The following is a 16,882-nucleotide window of genomic DNA, read 5'->3' on the forward strand; positions in this document are numbered from 1 at the left end:
GGATGTCAGTAGGACTCCTCCCCCTATAAATGTCCACCAATAAGAAATATATTATATTAATTTGGAAGTGCATTATACCATTCTATCACAAATCACCCTCAGGTCTTCTGCCATTACTAACTAATTATTACATGGTTATTTAGTAGACCATGAAAGAGCACGTGGAAGAGGAGTAGCAAAAGAAGACTCTGAAAACCGAAGCAGATGGAGAAACTGGAGAGTTAGAGAGTATCTTCCAGGTCTGCTTCTCACTCATTAATACACATAAGAATTACATGGGATCTTGTGAAAATACAGGTTCTGATTCATTAGGTCTAGGGATGGAAGCAACAAACCGCACTTTTTATCAAGCTCCCAGGTGATGTTAATGCCACTGGCCCACAGACCTCACTTTGAGCTGCAAGGTCTTAGAGTCTGTTTAGTACAGTCCTTTATCCAGGGCTGCAATCTCCATTGCAACAGCCCTGGAAAGTAATTGGAAGCCTCTGCAGGAAGACCTCTGGTGTGCCTCACCTTCTGTTCCTTTGTGGGGTGAGTCTGATTGTTGGAAGAGTTTTGCCTTGTCCCTAGATGCTATCTGGGAAATTTCTGTGCATTGGTCCTTGATCTATTTTTGGAACCACTACAATAATGAATCTAATCTCTCTTTCTCATGATAGCCACTTGGAAATTTGAAGAGCATTTGTATCTTCCCCTTAACTCTACTCTTCAATGGGTTAAATCTCCTCATCTCCTTTAGCTATTAATCACAGAACCCTCTGGACTCTCCCAGGAAACAGTGTACCTCTCCTAAAGTGTACCTCTCACAATGTTCCAAGCTTTGTCCAAACATCAAGATGTAAAATGGGTTTATTAGCTCCCTAGCTGTTGATTCTCTGCTTCTGCCGGCGAGTCCTCAGTCTTGGTTGGTTGGCAGCCATGTGAGACTTTAGATTCAGAATGAACTTGGTTGATGAGAAAAAGCCCTGTTTTTTCTTGCTGTTGATTCATCTAGCACTTCCGGAGTTTATTTTTATTTTTAAAAAAAGAAGCTGGGATGACTTCTGGTTATGAAATAAATATTTGGAAACGTGGAAAATGTGAACAAGCAAAATGACCATTATGAACATGTTGACGTACGTAAGCCTAATTGTTTTTATGCACAGAGATGCATACGTATTGTCAGTGGCGTTTTGCAATGGCACTGAACCATCCTCTGTGAACATGTTTCATACAACATTTTTATCAGCTACATATTTAATCATATCAAAACTTCGTAGATTATTCAACTAGTTCCCTGCTGTTGGACATTTAGGTTTTGATTTTTTTTTTGGTCATTGTGATCAATGCTTTAATAAACATCCATGAACCTAAATTTTTTTATTTTCATTTTTTTATTGAACTACAGTTGATGTACAGTATTGTGTTAGTTTCATGTGTACAGCAAAGTGATTCCGTGTTTATATATATATATATATTCTTCTTCAGATTCTTTTCCATTATAGGTTATTATAAGATGTTGAATATAGTTCCTTATGCTATACAGTAAATCCTTGTCGCTTATCTAGTTTATGTATAGTACTGCGTATCTGTTAATCTCAAGCTCCTAATATATCCCTCCTCTCTGCCCTTTCTCATTTGGTAATCATGTTTGTTTTCCATGTCTGTGAGTCAAGAACCTAAATATATATACATTTTTTATTAAGGTAAGTTCCTAGGAGTGAAATCACTGAGCTAAAAGATATGACATTTGAAGTTGTTTCGTTTGTTTGTATATGTCATATTGTCTTCTAGAAACATTGTACTAATATGGATGTGTTACTAGCAACAATAAGAACACCGATTTTTCTACACACTTGCACTCATAATCATAAAAAAGTCTGATGGTTTGAAGAACAAAAACAAACGATATTCCATTGTTTTATTTGCATTTTAATAGCTAGTGAGAGTGAACATTTTTTTGCTTGTCTATTGCCATTTTAACTTTATCTTTTGGAGACTTAACTATTCATATCTGTTGCTCATTTTTCTGTTAGGGCATTTTTATTTTTCTTAAAGGCTTGATGGCTTAGAGTAGTTATTTTAGTGCAAAGAATATTTATCCCAAACAATTTTCTCAGTTGTATTTGCTTTTTAGTTTTGTATTTCATTATAACGGGATGTGTTCTGGATTATGTCTTCTGTCAGATTATTCTTGATTTATAGAAAAGTTATATTTTTGTGTGTGTGTGTATGTGTTATTTAACTGGTAAGCTTGCTAAACGTTCATATTCATTTGAAACGTGTTCTAAGTTAATTTTGAATTTCATATCTTTTTCTTGTCTTATTGTATTAGCTAGAAATTCAAGAACAGTGCTACATAATAGTGGTGGTAATGGGCATCCTTGCTTTGTTCCTGACTTTAGGAATACCTTAAAGTTTAATTATTAAACATGATACTGGCTTTTGGTGTGAGATATGTGTCAAAACAAGTATGTATTTGCTAAGTAAATATCCATTTATTAGATATTTTTACAATTTTAAAATTTAACAGTAATTCCTGAATTTTATCAAATAATTTTTAGCATCTGTTTATATGAATGTGGTCTCTCTCTCATGAGCTCTCTGTCTCTCTTGAAACAATTGCAAATTTGGAGAAAAGTTGTGAGTACAGTACAAATGACTATTTTTCCAGAATCATTTGAGAGTTTGCTGCTGACATAATACCCATCAACTCTAAATACTTTTGCGTATATTTTCTACAAACAAGAAATATTCTCTTGCATTACCAAGATACAACCACCAAAACTAAACACCGAAACATTACTATCATCTAATCTGTAGATCCCATTCAAGTTCTGTCAAATGTCCCAGCCACTTCGCAATGACACCCAGTCCAGAATCACATGCTGTCCATACAGAAAAATTATACACAAATGTTTATAGCAGCATTATTCATGATAGTCCAAAAATGGAAGCAACTCAAATGTTTATCAGTTGATAAATAGGTAAATGAAATGTGTTATCTCCATGCAATGGAATATTATTCAGCCAGAAAAGAAGGATTGAAGTGCTGATACATGATACAAGGTTCATGGATGAACCTTGAAAATATTATGCTAAGCAAAAGAAACCAGTTAGAGAAGATCACATATGATATGATTCCATTTATATGAAAGGCCCAGAATAGTCAAATCCATAGACTGAAAGTAGATTAGTATTACCTAGGGATTGGGGGGTGTTGGGAGAGGGAATGGGGGTGACTAATGGGTGCAAGGTTTCTTTGGGGGTGATAAAAATGTTCTTAAATGGTGGTGATGGTTGCACATCTCTGTGAATGTAGTAAAAAAAATTGAAATGTATACTTTGAAAGGGTGAAATTTATGTGGTGTGAATTTTATCTTCATAAGGCCGTTATTAAAGAAAGGACTTGTATGTTGCATTTACTTCTCATGTCCCTTTGGTCTCCTTCAATATGGAACAATTGTTCAGTCTTTTCTGGGCTTTATTGACCTTGACACTTTTGAAAATTATGGGCCAGTTCTTTTGTAGATTGTTCCTCAATTTTAGGTTGTGTTCTTCACATTGTATCTTATCAAGTGGTACATGATTTCGATTTGTCCCATTACTGATGACGTTCAATTTGATCAGTTGATTAAGGTGTTATCTGTCAGGTTTATCTCCTGTGGAGTTATTCCTTTCCCTTTTAAATAATTTTATTTTGTGGAAAGATACCTTGAAAGGGTATAAAAATCCCATTCTTTATCAAAGGTGTATTCATTTATTATGTTAGTGTGAACCCATGCTTTCATATTTAATTTGTCATGTTATGATCCATTACTCAAATTAATTTTTTGATGTCAAATTATCCCAGATTTGACCCACGGGAGCCCGTCAAGCTGGTATCTGTGTCCTTTTAGTGTATCCCCTTCATTCCGTGAATGATCCCTTACTCTCTGGTATAAGAAGATGCTCTAGTTCATTTTGTACTTTGCCTTCCCCAGCCCTAGAATCAGCCATTTTCCCAAGAAGCCCCAGTTCCTCTTAGGAGAAAATGTTATTTAGAAACTAAGAGTTGATCTCTAAGGTATGCTCGCTGCTTTTGGGGTTTCACTGCTCCAAACCCCTCTCAGTGGACTGAGCTAGAGGATATATGTAGGTTTCTGTGTACCTACACACACACTTATATGTATGTGATTTTCTGTATTATCTGTGTTTATCCATCCACCCATATGTCAAAAACCATGACTTTATAGAGATACTTTTACCCCATTCCAACTCCATAAGTTTGAGTGTTCTGCGTTTCCACATTTGTAGCTCCCTCCTCTGAGAGTAAGAAATCTGACTTCTGTTATCAGTAAGGGCGTTACCTATGTGATGAAACCCTGTGTAAAACCAGTCTTCCATCTACCACCACTGTTCTCTCCTCTGTGTTTGCCCTTCTCACCACACTCAAGTTCTAACACACACCCATTTCTTCTTGGCCCTAGCTACTGGCTTTTGGATTGAATTGGTCAGGAAGGGAAGGGGGACAAGGTGAGAAGGAGGAGAAAGCTGTTTTTCTCTTTTGACTTATAATTTAGTGAATTATACTAATAGGTTTTTCTAATATTGACTCATCCTTGGACTTTTGCAATGTGCCCTGCTTTGATTTCTCTACTCTTTCATTTAAGATTTCTTGATAAGTTTTTTTTAACATTTTAATTTTATTGGAATATAGTTGATTTGCCATGTTGTGTTAGTTTCAGGTGTACAGCAAAGTGATTCAGTTATACATATACATATATTCATTCTATTTTAGAATCTTTTCTTATATAGGTTATCACAGAATATTATTGAGTAGCGTTCCCTGTGCTACACAGTAGGTCCTTGTCGGTTATCTATCTTGTATATAGTAGTGTGTGTCTGTTCATCCTAAGCTCCTGATTTATCCCTCCCACATTTCGCTTTTGGTAACTGTAAGTTTTCAATATCTGTAAGTCTGTTGCTGTTTTGTAAATAAGTTCATTTGTATCTTTTTTTAAAAATTAGATTCCACATATGAGTGAGATCATATGATATTCATCATTCTGTGTTTGACTTTCTGCAACATGAATTGACCTAGAGATTATCATACTAAGTGAAGTAAGTCAAGGTTTCTTGATAAGTTAATTTATTTTGCTCATCTGAAAAAGCCTTGACATGTTAGAAATTTTCTTAGACATTCCCTTAATTTCATTCTCTTTGATTTCTACAGGGGGAATACATGGCTTTCTCCTCACTTCTTTGCATTTTTCCAGTGCCTTTGAAAGTACCACCAGAATGATGGCTGCATTTTCAGTGGTGGAAATTATTGCTATGTCTCAGAAGCAAGGAATCACAGGATATCTACTTTCCAGTGGTGATATATGACTCTCATAAATGAAAGCCACACCATCATTTATAACACCCTAATGAGTTTTTTTCATAGAGACAGAACAGAGATTCCTAATGTTTCTTGGAACTTCCCAAAAAACAGGGCAAGAAAAAAAAATTCAACTAAATGCCTGTTTGTTAGCCCAGCATTGGAAGGGAGCAGCCTTAAAGAATAATTGGTGAGTAAACCCACACCAATACCACTATCCTTCATCTCCTTCAGATCAGCCTGACGCAAAAGAATTTGTTGGAGCCCACAATCTTCTTTTAAGCCAAGAAGATTAATTGAAAAGATAAATATGCTTTGCGAAGCACTTGTATTTTGAGGAGAGATGGAATTGCGGAAGTGCCATGTAGACGTCTGTCATTCTACAAATCATGATTATTGTCAGTGACCTGAAACCTGGAGCATGTTATGAGGGTTAAATAATGTCCATAGTTTTGCTCTCCGGGAATGGTTTCGTTCCCCACCTGATCGTTACCACACTGCCTTGAGTCTTTTAGGCCTAAAGTACATAAGTTGCTTATATTTATCTGGGTAGTTGGTTAATTTTGGAGATAACCACCTTGCAGGTATGATTTTCTTCTGCTGACAGAGAACAAAGCCTGGATTCTTATCCTTTTTATGTTTCATTATTCATGCTTTCTTCCTCATCTCCTACCAACCCTCCTACCAGTTCTGTTTAAAGAAGATATTATTTATTATATATGTATGTAGATTCCTCCAGAAAGATCTAGCTATGCCCAGGTTTGCTTGCGTGAATACACATATACCCACAGTATAAGTGTACTTCAGTATGTTTTTTTTTCCCTTGACCAGGTCGCTCCTAAGAAACCATTAATATAACAAAAGCTGTCAAAAGATATGAAGGAAGAAAGGATGGTACTTTTTGATTATGAGGTATGAATTTATTTTTGCCTGAACACTTGACCACTGGGGAACTGTGCCTTCCTGTGAAATGCATGCTCCAGCCATGCCATTGGCTCTGGTGACCCACAGAGAGGGTAATCCAATTATCCAGGTAAAGAAATGTCTGAAAACAAAGAATAAATAGCAGTTATATTTTGGAATTAAGCTCATTCATAAAACTGGTAGGTCACATTCATTTCAGAAGTACATCAATTAGAATACTGTGTGAGGCTGTGATTAAAACATTCATTCATTTGTTCATTCAACAAATACTTATTGAGAGCCTTCCATGCGCTAGACACTGTCCTAGGTGCTGGGGGTGTATTAATAAGCAAAGACAAACATGGTCCTTGCTGGTAAATTTAACAACTGGTTTTCCAGAAACAAAAGCCCTGTCTTTTGAGTATTTGCCAGTTTCAAGGTCTCCATGTTCTGCACTACCTGGCACAGAGTCAGAACTCAAACATGGCAACCATCGTCATCATCTTTCTGTCTCGATCATAATTCTCATCAATATTGTGTATGATGATTGTGCTTTAACAACATACTAAAAAGAAACTCATGATCTACGGAGGTAAATGTCCAAGACATGTGTTTAGGAGTGTGTGAGTGTGTGCGTATAAAGGTAAGGAAAAGCAGAGAAGGGTCTGAAAGGATGCACACTGGATTTGGTATGGTTACCTCAAAAAGATGTGGGATTGAGTGGAAGTTAACTATCAAAGTGGGACTTTTTTTCTTTTCTTTTACTAAAAATCTGTAGTTTGAATTTTCATGAGTATGGATTAATTTTATAATTTTTGAAGAAAATTTGCACTGTCCAAGTTAAACAAGCATAGCTCTCTCACATGATGGCAGTCCAACAGTGACCAAATGCCTAGTAGATAAAGGGCGGTTATTATGGGAGAGTCAGGTACCATAATATATGAATCATTGTAGATGGAGTCATCGTTAAATGATGGTTAGGTGGTTTTCCTGGTGAAAAGTGACTTCAGCTGTTGACAGAAGATGAAATAGAATCAAGACACTTGACAAGTATTCCAGTTGCTGTAGAACAAACCACTCCAAAACAGCAACTTAAAATAATGACAGTGTTTATTTTGCTCACAGATTTGCAGGTGGGGTGGGGTGGGGTGGGTGGGGACATTTTGTCCATTCTCTACTTGGCATCAGGTGGGGTGACTGGCGGGCGGAAGGTGGAATCATCTGAAGGGCACTCACTCGCGTGTCTGGTGGTTGATGCTGACTGTTGGCTGGGACCAACATGGGGCCGTGGCTGCAACACCTACGTGTGGCCCTTCATACGGCTGCTCATCTTCCCCACAGTATGGTGGCTGGGTTCCAAAGGTGAGTGTCCCAAGAGAGAGCCGGGTGGAAGCTGTATCAGCTTTTATGACCTAACCTTGAAAGTCACACAGCATCACTTTCTTCACATTCTCTTACTCAAGGTGGTCGCAAAGCATTGCCCAGGTGCCGAGAGAGGAAAACTGGACTCTATCTCTTGATGGGTAAGTAGCAAGTTCTACAAGAACGTGTGGGACTGGGAATACTAACGTGGCCATTTTTGGAAAATACAACGTGCCCCAATAAGTCCTCTCCTTTCTAATGTGGTCTGTACTACATATGTACAGAGCAAATATGGAAAAGTGCCCAGATCCTCTTGGCTGCCCTGCTACATGTGAGTATGTTGCAGTTTCACCTTTACTCCAAAAACCATATTCATGCATTGTGAAAGCTGTAAATTCTTATGTAAGAAACAAAAAGAATTTTAGTATTATAAGATTCTATTTACCACGCTTAGCACAACCATGGTTTTTAAAACAATTTCCCTGTGTACTGTCAAATTTGCCTTAACCTAAAAGGGAGATTGACACATTACAGGGATGGTGAAAGTCTACCTTTATTGGTTGGACTCAGGAAGCCTGGGGGGTTTGTATTATTTTTATCTCTGAGCTTACTTGTCAAATACAACAAAAGATAGAACACAGAAGAGAGATTCATGGAAATGAATGGTTTGCAATGGAATTTCAAATATTCTTCTTAAATGCACATTGGTGTTATTACCTACCAGCCACGCTATTCAAGACTATGTTAAGTCTGTTTATTTTTAAAATTTTATTTTATTTATTTTTGGCTGCGTTGGGTCTTCGTTGCTGCGCACGGGCTTTCTCTAGTTGAGGCGAGCGGGGGCTACTCTTCGTTGCAGTGCGCGGGCTTCTCATTGCGGTGGCTTCTCTTGTTGCGGAGCCCGGGCTCTAGGCGCGCGGGCTTCAGTACTTGTGGCACGCGGGCTTAGTTGCTCCGCAGCACGTGGGGTCTTCCTGGACCAGGTCTCTAACCCGTGTCTGGCAGGCAGATTCTTAACCACTGCACCACCAAGGAAGTCCCAAGGCTATGTTAAGTTTAATATGTTGAGAGTCAGATGCCTTTCTCATTTTTTGTTAAGGTTTGAGTCAACTTACTCATTTGTATCCCTAGTGTCCTTGGTTCCCACTGGGGCATGCATGCATAGAAAACATATTTACATAGAGTGGCACTTAGAGAACTGTCAGAAAACATCCAATTAATGGAGTCTACTAAGTTCAAATCTCCTTTTACTTTATGGTATGAATTATTCTCCCCAAATCAGCTGTAAATTAGATCTGCAGGGATTCTAATGTTTAAAAACTCTATTACTGTTAATTTTTATTTCTTTGAACACAACCAAGTTCTTTCCTCATTGAAGATGTGGTCATCATGTAACCAAAGTCTTAAAAACTAAGCTCTTTTGGTGATTGACATGTGAAACAAACAAAAAAGAAAAAAACCAGACTTTCACATTGCCTTTTAAAGTGCGGAAAACAGCTTGTATCCATGGTTGGGTAAATCAGTCAAATTGAATTTTAACAAAGTTTTGCCTCCTAATATTTTCTTGTTTAGACTCAAGACAACCGTAAGACATTTCGTTTTAGCTCAGTCAACATTTTATTCTTCAGAAATTTGTTAAAGACTTGAAACGTTTTCCAGTCTGTTCTCTGCCACCACTACAGCTCCAAAGTAACAAAAGGAGCAAGGTCAGTGCCTGTATCTTCCCTGAAACTGACAGCATAAATGGAATTCAAACATTGTGAGCCCAGATTCTTACGTTCATTGATGTATCCTTGTAAAGAACATTTACTGATATGTCCAGCTCAGACAGTTATGCGAACCATTAGCCAAGACAATAAACATGGTTGTTCTTCAGCTCACCTGGGGGAGCTTTTATAAAATACTGGTTCTTTGTTCCACTCCCGGAAGATGTTGGCTCACAGGCCAAGTATGAGGCCAAGGAATCTATACTCTACAAAAGTCCCTCTTATGATTCTGGGCGTCAGCCCATGGTGGGAATGACTGAATGAGAATTTGCTAACTTTTAAAGTAACTTTTGTGAAGTAAGATGTTTTGCCTTGATAGGGTTTTTATAGCTCAAAACAAAGTGATACTATGTTTGAATTTCTATCCTTGTTACATTTTACAATAGGAATTCAGGCTTTATCTAAACTTTCATATATTGACTTTACAGTAGAAGCTACAGCTTTATTTAAAAAAAGGGGGGGGAGATGTAGTTCATAACTCTCATCATTATTTCCGTCTCTAGCTTTGTATTTGGGCTGAAATATATTTTATATGTAAATAATGTTATATATAATAATAATGATTACTGTCATTATCTGGTAAAATTTTTCTGTTACATCCTTTAGGCTCCTCTAGCTGGAACTCATGAGGTAAATGAAGAACTACAAACAATTTATTATGGTTAGAGGACATGAATGGGGCATGCCTCATAAAAGTGGAAATTTTTGTATAGAGCCACAAAGGATACCTAAGATTTCTACAGATAGAGGAAACAGAATAAACAAAGGCACAGATGCTTGAACTTGCCTGGCACATTCAAGGATGTAGGTAAGCGTAGCCAGGGTACGAGATAATGGGAGATATCCATGGCTTAAAATATTCAATCTTCAGCAGTGGGGGCAAAGAATTCTGTCTCGGTTCTATTTCCAATTGTCTGGAGTGGCTTTTTGAAAAAGTATGTTAAGATGGATTCTGAGGATGCATCTGGCTCTGAGGTTGATTAGGGATCAGCTATGGCCAGAAGACTGGGCAACAGAAAATCAGTGTATTTTCTATTCCTAGTCTACGTGCTGTACCTTTTGGGCATGTATTCTTGATCTTAGTGTTTTCTTCCACACTTTCTCTTAATTTGGTACATACATTCAATGTCTTTGTCCTGATTTTAATTCTCCCTGTGGTATCTTAGATTATATATTGATCTTTGAGGGGGTTCATGAAATACTGATCCTTTGAGAAAGGTGTTTTGCCTTTGGCTGCCCTTCTAACCCTATGGGTGGGCACTGTGAGTGGACTTTGCTGGAACATATTGAAGTGGTGAGAACCAGATGACTACAACCCAGTGTTTGCTTCTGAATTTCTGAATCAGCGATCGAATCAAAGGGTGACTAATGAACTGTTAAGCTGATTTGCTGCATTTATGGATTTCCATTTAAAAGCCGATGGGGCACAGACATATGTTTCTCCAGAAGAAAAAGAGCTAACATAGAAATTAGGCCCTACTTCAGTTTTACCAAGAAAAGTTTACACTGATTGTCAAAGCACCTGTATTATTATACATGTAAATATTGATTGATCTAATCAATTTACCAGTTTTCAGAAACAAATCTGAATACTTAACATGCTGCAAGGAAATTTTAAAATGCATATTTACTTCTTCAAAACTAATTTCTGTGAAAGCTCTTTTTGTTGTTCCCACTTTTTTTGGTTACATCTAGCAGTCTCACTTGGACAAAATATATAGGCTCTTCATTAATACTACTTGAAGACTTTATATTTAATTAGCATGTGCTTTCACTCCTAAGGCTTTCTTGGGGCCACATTTTAACACTCTGAAATCGGGCTATGTGCATTGTAATCCCTGTGAACATTTCGTGTTGCATTTTCCGTGTCTTTTCCTTCTCTGGCCTCCCCATACCAAAAAGCTGTTAATAAATCTATGCTGCTTCTTGGCTATTTTAGAATCAAGGAAGTGTGGAAAGTGCATGCGTGGAGGATGGATGACTTTCTTTGATTTTGCCAAAAGGAGAGAATGAGAACTTGATAAATAAGGCAGAAGAAGAATTGCTTTGACTGGAGATTTCGAAACCATCTCTCCTCTTCCCCTGCATTTTGAATGGGGCTCCGTGAACATCTGAAAGCTGGAAGTGGGTCATGACTTTTTCTGCAGTGTCTTAAAGGAGCAAAAAATGATGTATCAGCTGCTTACAATCACTTTATTTCCAGTATTTTAAAATTGGTTTAGTAAGCTAATGACGTCAATCATTGCTGGTGCTAGACGGAACATTTTTACCTAGAGATTAAAAACCTTAGAAAGTTAAGTCTTTTCTAAAAATTTTTATATTGGAGTACAGTTGATTAACAATGTGGTGTTAGTTTCAGGTGTACAGCATAGTGATTCAGTTATACATGTATCCATTCTTTTTCTAATTCTTTCCCCTTTTAGGTTATTACAGAAGATTGAGTAGAGTCCCCTGTGCTGTACAGCAGGTCCTTGTTGGTTTTCTACATTATATACAGCAGTGTGTATACGCTCTGCCCCTCTGTCTCCTGCATACCCACTGCCACTGTCCAGACTTCCCGCATCCTTCTCCAGGACACTTCAGGTAATGCCTGTGTTCATTCACTATCCTGCAGAGAATGTTCTTCCTCCAATATTCTCCATTCAGGTGAGCTCACCAGTTTTCAGAAAAACAGGTATGATCTTTATTTAAATATAGTTGATTTATAATGATGTGTTAGTTTCAGGTACACAGAAAAGTGATTCAGATATATATGTAGATATATTCTTTTTTAGATTCTTTTCCATGATAGGTTATTATAAGATATTGAGTATAGTTCCCTGTGCTATGCAGTAGGTCCTTGTTTGTTATGTATTTTATATATAGTAGTGTGTATATTTTAATCCCAAACTCCAATTTATCCCTGCCCCCCACTTTTCCTCTTTGGTAGCCATAAATTTGTTTTCTAAATCTGTGAATCTGTTTCTGTTTCATAAATAAGTTCATTTGTACCATTTTTTTAGATTCCACATATAAGCGATATCATGTATTTGTCTTTCTCTGTCTGACTTACTTCACGTAGTATGATAATCTCCAGGGCCATCCATGTTGCTGCAAATGGCATTATTTCATTCTTTTCTATGGCTGAGTAGTATTCCATTGTGTGTATGTACCACATCTTCCATTCCTCTGTTGATGGACACTGAGGCTGCTTCCAGGTCTTGGCTATTGTAAATAGTGCTTCAGTGAACATTTGGGGTGCGTGTATCTTTTCTTTTTTGAATTTTATTTATTTTATACAGCAGGTTCTTATTAGTCTCCCAGTTCATCCCACCACCCACTGCCCCTGCTTTCTCCCCTTGGTGTCCATACGTTTGTTCTCCACATCTGTGTCTCCGTTTCTACCTTGCAAACTGGTTCATGTGTACCATTTTTCTAGATTCCACATATATGCGTTAACATACAACATTTGTTTTTCTCTTTCTGACTTGCTTCACTCTGTATGACAGTCTCTAGGTCCATCCACGTCTCTACGAATGACCCAATTTCGTTCCTTTTTATGGCTGAGTAATATTCCATCAGATATATGTACCACATCTTCTTTATCCATTCATCTGTCAATGGACATTTAGGTTGTTTCCATCTCCTGGCTATTGTAAATAGAGCTGCAATGAACATTTTGGTACATGACTCTTTTTGAATTATGGTTTTCTCAGGGTATATGCCCAGTAGTGGGATTGCTGGGTCATATGGTAGTTCTATTTTTAGTTTTTTAAGGAACCTCCATACTGTTCTCCATAGTGGCTGTATCAATTCCCATTCCCACCAACAGTGCAAGAGGGTTCCCTTTTCTCCACACCCTCTCCAGCATTTATTGTCTGTAGATTTTTTGATGATGGCCATTCGGACCGGTGTGAGGTGATACCGCCTTGTAACTTTGATTTGCATTCCTCTAATGATTAGTGATGTTAAGAATCTAGCCATCTGTATTTCTTCTCTGGAGAAATGTCTATTTAGGTCTTCAGCCCATTTTTTGATTGGGTTGTTTGTTTTTTTGATATTGAGCTGCATGAGCTGTTTGTAAATTTTGGAGATTAATTCCTTGTCAGTTGCTTTGTGAATATTTTCTCCCACGCTGTAGGTTGTCTTCTCATTTTGTTTATGGTTTCCTTTACTGTGCAAAAGCCTTTGAGTTTAATTAGGTTCCATTTGTTTATTTTTGTTTTTATTTCCATTACTCTAGGAGACAGATCCAAAACGATATCGCTGCGATTTATGTCAGAGCGTTCTGCCTCTGTTTTCCTCTAAGAGTTTTAGAGTATCAGGTCTTACATTTAGGTCTTTCATCCATTTTGAGGTTATTTTTGTGTATGGTGTTACAGAATGTTCTAATTTCAGGGAATTTTAAAGGTTGTCCCATCCTGCCATATCCTGTAAAAACCTTCTTCCAGCTTTAGGTCCAGAGTTCTGCTTATTTCCTCAGCCTCATGAATATGGGAAGTTCTTAGCCACTTCCTGCCCCATGACTTCTGACCTTAGAGCAGCAACCTTTAAGCCAAGTTAAATTTTCTAGTTGCCATAGACAGATAAGTTGCTTAATGCTCAGCAAGGCATAGGAGATATTTGGGGGTCAGACAGACTGCAGTTCAAGCCTCAGTTCTGCCATGTCTTAGCTGTGTGACTGGTCAGGTTACTCAACCTCTCTGAGCCTTATTCATTTATTCACATCATTCCAAAAATCATCAGTAGAAAGGAGGCTTGCACATCTAGAAAGCGCCAGCTGTGGCCTGGATGCTGAGTGTACGTTGCTAAACAAAACGGACATATGGTTCCTGCTCTCTAAGAGCTTAGCTCGGCAGGATACTTGAGAATGAGTTGCCAGTGACACTCCAGAGTGTATGTTCTCCGGTAGGTTAGCCCAGGCTTGGAGATGCAGGCAAAACTTCTGGAGAAATTACACCAGAGCTGAAGTGCGAAGAATCACTCGGGGTAGTCAGGTGGTGAGGAATAATCACGAGTGCCTTAACTTTCTTCCCTGTAAAATAGAGACACACCTACCTAGAGACCATGAATCTACCACACCAGAACTGTGCCTCGCAGGTCAGTCCTGGGCCAGAAAACATGTAGTGAATAGGTACCATCCTAGGCAGTGGGGATGGGAAAATGAGTAGGTTGCTGTCTCTGTGCTCCTGGGTCTTAGAGGCTTGAGGTCTACCTCTAGCTGCGTAGGGCTGCCTCTATTAGCGCTCTTGTCCCACTGTATATTGTACTTGCCTGTTGTCATGTCTGAGTCTTGAGACCATGAGCTTAGTGAGGCCAGGAATGCTTCTCTCTTATCCACTGTCATATCTTCAACGCTGAGCAGTTCCTAGTGGACCTTCGCTCTTCTTATCCACCGTGGCTGATGTGGTAGGTTCCCTGTCACATCATCTCTCCCTTACCTTTTCAGCTTACACCTGCCCAACTTTCAGCTGCTCTCCCCACTGCTTTTATTTGCCTGAAGGTTTGCTCTGGCCGATGAGGGCCACTCAGCTCACTAGTAGGGGAGGGAAGCCAGGAGTGCAGGAGAATTAGGGCCCACCCCAGCTGCTCTCAGCAGCTTGGGGTAGAGCTGGTGTATAAATAACTCAGCTCCTAGGCCCTGGAATGACTCTGAGACATGTCTTCTACACTGGCTCCAAGTCCCCCGTAGAGGATTTAGATCTAGTTACCTCATAGCAATAACTCGATTGATAAGTTACCCTCCCTTCCTTTCCCCACTTCCTTACCAGTGATTCCTGGGATTTTCACAACTCCCAAAGAAACCACTTACACTTGAATCCTTGTCTCAAGGTCTACTCAGGCATCCAAATCTCTATCGTACGTTTAGGGAATTCTGCCTATAAAGAGCCCATCTCCCATGACAGGAATGGAAAATGTCAGATACACTTGTGGCCAGGGTTGGGCACATGACCTGGGCATTGAGCATTAGATGTACCCATCTCCACACTCTCTAAATTGGAAGCTCATGTCATGAAGAAGTAGGAGATGCCCAGATTTGATTCTGTTGACAGATGGCAGCAGGGACAACAGTTTGAACGGCACCTTGCAGCATCCAGTGTTGCTGGTACACATGGCACGACCCAAGACATCGAGCATGGCTTCCCCCACACAGTGTCGCCTGGAGATTTGCGAGCTCTGTTCTTTCCCCTTGTGGTCTCGGAGCCAGGTTCTGGGGTCCTCTCGGAGATTCTTTGATCTCTCCAATAGCTTTCGTGGTAAAATCCTTTCCTGCCAACATGTCAAGGGTGGTTTCTGTAGCTTGTAACTAAGAATGGTGTCTGTGTCAGTCAGGATAGAGCCAGGAAAACAGTCCTCTAAATCTTGCACGCAGATGGGGTTTAATAATTTAATACAGATAATAGGTTAAAAGGGTGATGGAAAAGCTGGCAAGCCAAACAGGGAGAAAGGAAGCAACTCACAGGTCGGTAATAGCTGGAAGCTGCTACCACCACTAGGGCTGGAGGGGCAGTGGAGGAAGGGAACCCATCATCTGACAGGAGCTAGAACCATGTAGGGGCTGTGCAGAGGGTTGACCAGTGAGATCCAGGAGCTGAAGCTCACAGGAAGGATGGGCAAGAGGGAGAGAAAGAAATATCTGGTCTTCTTTCTTTTTCCCTCCCTCCAATTTTACACCGTACCTCCCATAAGTTGGAAGTAATTACCAGAAGCTAGAGGGCAAGGGAGCCTATAGTACACAGCAGAACAGGGCAAGAGCCAGAAATAGACCTGAAAGCCGACAGGCAATTGCCATGCCCATGTGCTAGGAGTTCAAGTGCTCTTTGGCTGAATGAGTGAAGAGAATAACCAAGGAGAGGGCTGGCACCAGACTCTTGTGCTGTACCAACTCTTAAAAGAATAGGGAAATGAGAGGATTTCCCTTAAGAAGAAGCAATCGGAGAGAAAGGAGGAAAATGAGGCAAGAGTAAGGCCCTGGATGTCTTGGCTCTGAAGCAATCAACTCTGCCAGGCTCCTAACTGGACACCCACCACCTAGACCTGTGAATTATTCATCGAGTCTAGACAGGAGACTCAGAGCGCTTATCCAGGAGCTTTGAGTATCATAGCTTCTAATCCAGGCTATTCCCTGGGTAACGTGGGTTATTAAGTGAGGATAACAGTGCTTGCCAACTTTCATTGGGCAAGGTAAGAAACAATGAATAATGAAGAGTTTTAAATACTTGGCATCTTGATAACCAAGAGATGAGCGCATTCACTCACAGTTTGAATTGATGGTATCGTCCTCGATGAATTCCATGAATAAATGGAATGTAATCTCTTTGTTAGTGGCAGTGCATAGGAGGAAGCAAAGGTCTGTGTTTGCATTTGTGAGAAGGAGCATGGTATACAGGCAAAGCTTCTAGGCCATGATAAATATTTGTTCCCTTCCTCAGTCTCCCTTCTTTTTATCATAGCTGTGACCTAGAGGGAAAAAAGTGAGAAAGTGAAGTACTGTCTAGAAAAAATGGCTGGGGTGAATCCTTTTTATAGG

At 39.2% G+C, this 16,882-nt stretch overlaps 2 long non-coding RNA genes across 2 annotated transcripts in view; one reads left to right on the forward strand and one right to left on the reverse strand.

Annotated features, from left to right (window-relative positions):
* The window catches only part of LOC117199015 (uncharacterized), a 145,130-nt gene that overhangs the window by 105,155 nt on the left and 23,093 nt on the right, over positions 1-16,882 (forward strand). The window contains exons 9-16 of the long non-coding RNA XR_007477817.1: positions 4,990-5,082; positions 5,195-5,531; positions 6,173-7,606; positions 7,708-7,767; positions 9,179-9,312; positions 9,979-10,180; positions 11,312-11,496; positions 11,796-11,955. This is a non-coding gene — a long non-coding RNA (uncharacterized LOC117199015). The remainder of the gene's footprint in view (positions 1-4,989; positions 5,083-5,194; positions 5,532-6,172; positions 7,607-7,707; positions 7,768-9,178; positions 9,313-9,978; positions 10,181-11,311; positions 11,497-11,795; positions 11,956-16,882) is intronic.
* The window catches only part of LOC117199016 (uncharacterized), a 128,796-nt gene continuing 118,173 nt past the window's right edge, over positions 6,260-16,882 (reverse strand). Inside the window, exons 4-5 of the long non-coding RNA XR_007477818.1 lie at positions 16,612-16,812; positions 6,260-6,386 (exon numbers count right to left, since the gene is read on the reverse strand). This is a non-coding gene — a long non-coding RNA (uncharacterized LOC117199016). The remainder of the gene's footprint in view (positions 6,387-16,611; positions 16,813-16,882) is intronic.

This window comes from Orcinus orca, chromosome 6 (genome assembly GCF_937001465.1).
Source record: "Orcinus orca chromosome 6, mOrcOrc1.1, whole genome shotgun sequence".
Taxonomy (NCBI): Eukaryota; Metazoa; Chordata; class Mammalia; order Artiodactyla; family Delphinidae; genus Orcinus; species Orcinus orca.